The following is a 6,000-nucleotide window of genomic DNA, read 5'->3' as shown; positions in this document are numbered from 1 at the left end:
CTCTTGGGCCATGTGTGGGCTCATAGGAAATCCTGACCCTTCATCTTGGGTCAATCTCAACCCTCCATTTCTTCTCCTCTCCTATAAATTGATGACTCCATCCCCTTGTATCTCATCTCCAAATCTTGTAAGTGCATGTTGCCAATTTGTTTACTGAAATCCATCTAGATACCAAAACTATAGCCAAATCATCCTCACTTGCATACTTAGCCATTTTGATCATCATCCACAACTTCACTCTTCCATCCATCTATCCATCTCCATCCTCATTTGTGCACACTTTGGAGAGCCAACCACATATCTACATTGGACCAATCCAATCAAGCTAAGGAGTGGTGCATTCTTGGCTTCATCAAGAGTCCAAATTGGAGGAATAAGAGAACTCTCTTGTCAAGGTATAATAGATTGTTGTTCATGTCTTTATTTGTATATTTTGTGCTTTGATTTGAATTGACGATCTAACCTTGCATTTAGATATTTCCCTTGGTTCAATTTGACACACCTGGTGGGACCCACATCCTTGGAATTTAATGTTTTTCAAATTTTTGTGATTTTTTTATCGTAGGTACCAGAATAGCGCAAGCGTCTGCAAATTGGCACAACCAATTCGGGTTCAGCACAAGCGATAGGGTTTTCAGCGTACACAAGCGCTTTAGTGCAAGCGCTGGAAATTTGAATTTTCTTTTTCGCTTCTCTGTAGGCCTGCACATCAGCGCGAGCATTGCGGGAACAACACGTCCATTCTCAGGAATTTCTTATTTAGTTTAACAAAAATAACTCTTTCTTCTTCTTCTTTCTATTTCATCATTAAAATCTTAAAAATACTACAAAGGCAAAAAATCCAGCAAAAAAAAAATAGTTAGTTTTGCTATAACTAGTATTTCTTTTTTGGTAGTCTCATTTCAGTGCGAGCGCCCAGTGAATAGCACGGGTGCTTTGCCAGGTTTCCTGCTTAATTTCAAATTTTTAAATTTTAAAGCTCTATTGTATGTACTAACCTGCTTTGACGTGTATGCTCGTGCTTTAGCGCAACCGACATTATATTAGCGCGATTGTGTTTGACAAAATCCCGCTCGTTTTTTAATTTGAAATTTTGAATTTTTTTAACCACTAACTTATTTTGGATTTATTTATGTTTTAGCGTGACTGAATCAGAACAATGCAACCGCTTAGGTATAAATCGACATTTCTTTTCTTTTTTTTTCGGCCCACTGTAGTGCATACGCTGGCACTTTAGTGCGGTTGTCTGCAGATCAGCGTAAGCGCTGTTTTTGCAGACCTGTATCTACTAATCACATTTTTGTGAGTTCAACTTTATTCAATTGTCCAAGACATTAAAAAAAAAAACTACTGATCTGATTTTCTGCAGGTTACCTTGGAGATTCAACTAAACCTTGTGTTTTCATTTTTTAGGCACTTATACTTAATTAGGAGGTAAATAAACCATTGTTCTTCATGTTTGTGAAAAATGTAAAGGTAGGAGAGTATGATCTTATCTATCTAGACGATCAGAAATCCAGACCCTCCAAGCTTTTCATGTTTATTGCATGTTTACCCTTAGCGGGTCTGCCCTCCTGAGTTGCTCTTAGAGCCAGTGAGAGGGGAATGACCCAAGTGAGTACACCTGGACCTGGGGTTCCCAACTCACTATAATAAATAGGCCATTGGGAATGAAAGACTCAATGGTTGGGGCTATTTGAGAGTTCACTGTCACATTTGGTGCTTAGTAGGATCTTAGAGATCGCAATCACACTTACGTGACTACTAAGTTCTTGGTGCTTCATTGGGCTATAGGCCTCAATTGCACTTGCGCAACTACGAAGGGTAGTTCCTAACGAGAAGCCATACTAAACACCTTGTGCATAGTGGCCAAAAACCTTCTAGTCATTGGTGCAGGAGGTCGAATCTCCGAAGCTGCCCATATTTTTATGACCCTTAGTAGAGACACAAAGTTCGCCATGAGGAGTTTTCATTGGAATTGATGCTTGGCTTCCCTAGAGAAGTGAGTGTCATGGAGGGGAGCCAGTGGGGTCAAGCATCTAAGTGTCTTCTCAAGGTAAGCGTAGCTGGGAACCCAATTGGGATCCATTAACTATTGTCCTTGCTAGCCCTAGGAATGTTGTATATGAGCATGAGTGTCTTTGTATTCAAATTCATTTGATTATTGTGTTTTCTTTGCTTGACACTTTCTTGCCAAGAGTAGACTAAACACGTCATTATCCCCAAACAATTTGCAAAATACTTGTCTAAAAACAAACAACCATCCAAGTCAAATTCCTAGTCACAATTCCAATCATAGTCATACCCAAGTCACATCCTAGTAGTCTTCCATACAAAGTCCCAATTGTGTCAAAACTCCATCTGTCTCATGTTTCATAAAACCAAGTTGTATAAGCATCCCAAGAAGTCAATCCAGCAGCCTATCAAGAAGAATAAGCTCACACAAGCACAACTTATTAGATGTTGAATTTTTTGGTACACAAACCGCAAACTCTTTCTTAAACATGGAACCTTCTTGCATCATTACCACAATTACGCCCATGGTCATAGCAATGAGTTTGATGCTAGTGATGAATTAAGAGTGTGTGCCCTCCATCAAGGTTCAGGTTTGTCTTTTAGCACAAACTATCGTCAGAATCAAGGTGGTCGCATCCTTTCATACAACTTGCCATCCAAACCAATCATCTATTGAGTCATGTTCATGCCAGGGATAGCTTAGTCATCAAATTTCTTCTAATCATCACTATCATCTCTCTTCGATCAAACATCCTCAATCTTTTCCTAAGGACTTAGCACATCAATTGACCACAAATCAATCACCTTCAATTATCAAATCAATTCTCAAATCCAAATCAAATCATCCTTTAATCTAATTTAACCTCACGTTAAGGTTTTATGCCCTGTGAAGTTTTATTTAGACCTCATCTTTAATCAATCAATCACTTGGCTTTGTGCTTGAAGAAGAATCCTCTCTAAGTACCTTTTCCCTATCTTTTGAGTCAATCAAGACTCTTATCTCATGTCTTTATTTTTCTTAGGGTCATTAGTCAACCCTTAGTAGAAGAAAGACTTTGATCATCATCCCAAGGTCTAAATTTTACCCAACTTGGTCATTACCTTGCTTGTGGTTTCATCAACATTTCTCACCTAGATTCCTCATCCAAGGACTAAGGTGAAATCCTAATCAAACTCATGTCCTAATCCAAGGACTCTACCAATCAATCAAATCCAATTTCATCAAATTCAAATCCCAAAATCCAAGATCCTTGCTAAGTCCTTTCATCAAATTTCCTCCTCCTCTAATCAATCTTTTATAAGGTTATTCTTGTATGGTCACAACTTGATCTCAAAAGAAAAAGATGGTCGAACAACAATATGGTATGTCATACATTAGTGTCCTATATGAAGATCCTACACAAGATCATACACAAAGTGTGCAACCCAACATTCAAAATCAACCACAAGATCCTAATATGGTTGATCAAGATGAACTCTCTCCGAAAGTGCGAACTTTCTTAGAAGACTCTTATAATCAAGAAATGTTGGAGAAGTTTATCCGACACAATCCTAGTGCTCTTCTAAAGACTCTCCTTGAAAATGGAGCTCAACTCCCCCCCAATTTTGATAGATCCACTATTGGTCAACAACCACAAGGAGACCTTTCTCCTACTCATACCATCACACCCGTTATTCAAACTCAATCAATTGCACCCCCACCCATCACTCAACCCCAATCAATAGCACTCGTGACATTTGTCCCCATGGTCTCCATTCTGCCTTCTTCCTTCTTAGCATCTATGCCACTATCAAATCCAATCTCATCTATTCTCCAACATGCCTCTATGCCATCTTCTTCTACCCGACCATATGTTTTTATTCCACAATCCTCCGTTCCTCTCAACAATGTCACTAACTTCATTCAAGCCTCACTTCCTTCTGTCACAACAATTTGCGGGTCGCAACTGACTGTCACTCAAGTCCCTGTGACATCGGTCATCACATCTCACATCCCCACTTCCTCATCATATCAATACATTAGTGGTGGTGGACCTTCCATGACTCATCTGATTCTAGGGGCGAACACAATTCATCATGTCCAAAATCCACAACAAGACCTCATTTAAGAAATCCAGGACATGAAAAACATTATCAAAGACATGAAGGAAGGGACTAACAAAAGGAAACCTTACTTTTTTGAGGAATTTTGTCCTTGTCCTTATGACCCGTCTATATCAGTTGCACCATACCCACCAGGGTTTGAGATCCCTAAGTTCACGAAGTATGAGGTCAAGAAGTCTCCTATAGCAACTTATACCTTTGAAGGCTCTTCCTTAAGAGTCTCATGGGAGATGCTCTTGCATGGTTCTCGTCCTTACCTCGAGGTTCTATCACCTCCTTCCTGGACTTTATAGAGAAGTTTGTGGTTCACTATGCCTACAACATGGCTAATGATGTTTCCATGATGGACTTTTGTAACATGAAAGAAAGGCCTTGAGAGACTTGTGCTAACTTCTTGCAAAGATGGTGACATCTTATCAAGAAATTCCAATGGGATATGCTAGAACAACGCCAAATTGAAATTATTTCAAAAGAATCTGGTGCCCAAACTATCAAGACCTTTGACATCTCAATGTATTAAATCTTTCCAAAAATTGACTAAGAAGGGCCTATCCCTCGAAGGTGTCTTGTTAGAGGAAGGAACCTTGAAACATTACCAAAAATCAAGTCAAAATTATTCCTCTTATCCTAATGATAAATCAAAATCTTGGTCTAAAAACAAGAACGTAGTCAATGATGGTGTGACTAATGCAAAATAGGTCCAAACCGTGACCGCTCCTCCAAAGACCACCACCACCAATCGCCCATTCAATAATCAAAATAATAAAATTCAATCTCAGAAGCCTCATAACAATGTCTCAATCTAGGGGTGACCACCCCGATCCAATAACAAGACTCCAAGAGATTTTACTCCTCTTCTCGAGCCCATTGAAGTGGTGTTTCAAAAGCTCATCCAAGCAGGCGCAGTGGTCTTCCTGATTACTCGCCCGTTCAACCCCAATCAACCCAAACCTAGGTGGTATAATGAGAATGAGTATTGTGAGTATCATCATATCATTGGGCATGATACATGAAAGTGCATGAAGCTTAAAATATACATACAAGATCTCATTGATAGAGGTGAGATTGAGGTAGCAAATTCAAAACCTGGTAACAGTAATGACAAACTCAAAATGTACCAGAAACCCTTCCCAAAACATGATAAAGGAAAAGGCTCATCATCTAACACTGTGAACTATGACTACACTAATCATATAACAGGCTTTGACTTTTTAGTAGGTCGCATTGAGCTTGCAGACAACCATGTCAATGTCATAACTATCCAAGGAGCTAACCCTCCCCCTTCCCAAAGCAGACCTAACCCTGCTAAGATAGTCATTCAAGGTGCTACACCTTCTGCTTCCCACTCTCAGAATGACTGTAATGTAACCACCCATCGAGGCAAAGTCACCATTCAAGGAGCCCCTCCCCCACCAAACCCTCCCCCCATGGCTTCCACCCGCTAATCTGACCTCCTTGACCAACTTGGGAAGATCCCTGCACAGATCTCTATCCTAGAACTTCTCAAGACTTCCCCTGTCTATATGATGATCCAGAAAGAGATTTTAAAGGCATTATCACCTTGCCTCTTCAAGTGGTCCCTATTACAATTGAAACCCCTTTTCAAATCCTACATCTTGATCTCTCATACAATATTCTTCTTGGTTGCCCATGGATTCATTCATTGTAGGTCGTACCCTCCACTTATCATCAATGCATCAAATTCCCCTTCAATGGAAGAGAGATCACCATCAAAGGTGATCCACAACCTTTCAATATTGCAATCTCTTAGAGGGGAAGCATCCATATCATTGCCCACTAAATAGACCCTCTCCAACTCCTCCATCTAACACATCAAATGTTGCCTCCACCTCAGGTAAAGCAGACCCAAAAATCAAGATC

The sequence above is a fragment of the Cryptomeria japonica genome, chromosome 4 (assembly GCF_030272615.1).
Source record: "Cryptomeria japonica chromosome 4, Sugi_1.0, whole genome shotgun sequence".
Classification (NCBI taxonomy): Eukaryota; Viridiplantae; Streptophyta; class Pinopsida; order Cupressales; family Cupressaceae; genus Cryptomeria; species Cryptomeria japonica.
This window is presented reverse-complemented; position numbering follows the sequence as displayed.